A 1,685-nucleotide genomic window follows, 5' to 3' on the forward strand; every position below is an offset into this window, starting at 1 on the left:
AGAATGATTTCTGAAGGATCATGTGACACTGAAGACTGGAGTAATGATGCTGAAAATTCATCTTAAAATATATTCAAGTAGAAAACAGTTACTATAAATTGTAATCATATTTCACAATATTGCTGTTTTCACTGTATTTTTGATTAAATAAATTCAGGCTTGCTAAGTATAAGAAACTTTCTTCAAAAAAAATCGTACTGACCCCAAACTTTTGAACAGTAGTGTTCAAATTAACAAGACTGTTATCATAATACTGTTTGAATATAATAATATTCTTCATTTAGCTGTGTCCCATGATGTACATCAACACATTAAACGCTATAATGATGTCTGGTTTTAATTGTAAATATGGTCCCTCCTCAGACGAGATGGCAAGTCTTTAGAGAATTTTCTGGAAGACTATTTTGCTGGGCGACTGAAGCGTTACATCAAATCAGAGCCTGTGCCGGCCAAAAACAATGGAGCCGTCAAGGTTAGTGAGACACATGTGCTTGATCGTTTCATTTGGTCTTCATTAACAGTCTCGTATCAAGCGTTAACACAAGTCGCTGTCTGTGGTCAGGTGGTTGTGGCAGATACGGTTGAAGAGATCGTCAATGACCCAGAGAAAGACGTGCTTATTGAGTTTTATGCTCCATGGTGTGGCCACTGTAAAAAACTGGAGCCCAAATATAGAGCTTGGAGAATGGGTGAGCTTACATGACATCAGTATGTCTTATCTCTGTCTGAATCACTTCTCATCCTGTTTTTCTGATTTCTATGTGCTCAGCTATACAGTGATCCCAATATTGTAATCGCCAAGATGGATGCAACTGCCAGTGACGTCCCGCAGGGCTATGACGTGCAAGGGTATGTATTCACATCTTACCATCACTCATCAAATGTATTATATTCTTTGTAGCTAGCAATTATGAACTTTTCGTTTTTCAGATTTCCTACCATATACTTTGCAGCTGCTGGCTGGTCAGATGAGCCAAAACGATACGAGGTATCGTTTATTTCCACGATTACCATGTTTCTTATATCATTTATATCAACTGTCATGTCCAAACTGTATATTTGTCATTGTAAATATTCATTCTTTGAATTTTGGTTGTGTTTTCTGTCAAGGAGCCCGTGAAGTGAAGGATTTCATCAACTTCCTGAAGCTTGAGGCATCCAGACCGCTTGTCCTAAACGGAGTCAAAGAAGAGCTGTAAACGGTAAAGGGAAAATTGCTGTACATTGTTCAGGAAGAGTGAAGAATCCAGTGGGATGGTGTGTCAGTTCAGTCATACATATCACATCAAATGAACTGGCAACAATCAATAAAATAAAACCAGTTGTATATTACTCAAAGATCTAATGTTTATATTGTCCACGTGATAGAAAAGTGCAGATTGCTGCTTATGTTGAAGAGTCCTGTTTTGTCGTTTAATCACTTTGTTCTTTGTTGCATGAGCTTCATTGATTTATTTATGGTTTAGACACAATATTTCCATCCATCTACATTAGTTATCACTGTTGTTCAACATACATTTACGCCAATATTCATGGCCTCTATGGATGGTAAAACTAATCAGATTTCACGCATTAGATGGACGGTAATTAGTTTCAAGCCATTTGTGGTGTATAATCATATGGAGCCATTATCAATGTTTGCAATTGTCATTTCTTGCCCCTGGTTTGCTACTGAAGTGATCAAA

General features: G+C 37.3%; 1 pseudogene; it reads left to right on the forward strand.

The window, feature by feature from the left end:
* LOC107677452 (protein disulfide-isomerase A3-like) overlaps positions 1-1,125 on the forward strand; it is a 7,056-nt pseudogene extending 5,931 nt beyond the window's left edge.
* Positions 1,126-1,685: the final 560 nt, after the last annotated feature.

Source organism: Sinocyclocheilus anshuiensis, unplaced genomic scaffold, assembly GCF_001515605.1.
Source record: "Sinocyclocheilus anshuiensis isolate Anshui unplaced genomic scaffold, SAMN03320099.WGS_v1.1 scaffold804, whole genome shotgun sequence".
Lineage (NCBI taxonomy): Eukaryota > Metazoa > Chordata > Actinopteri > Cypriniformes > Cyprinidae > Sinocyclocheilus > Sinocyclocheilus anshuiensis.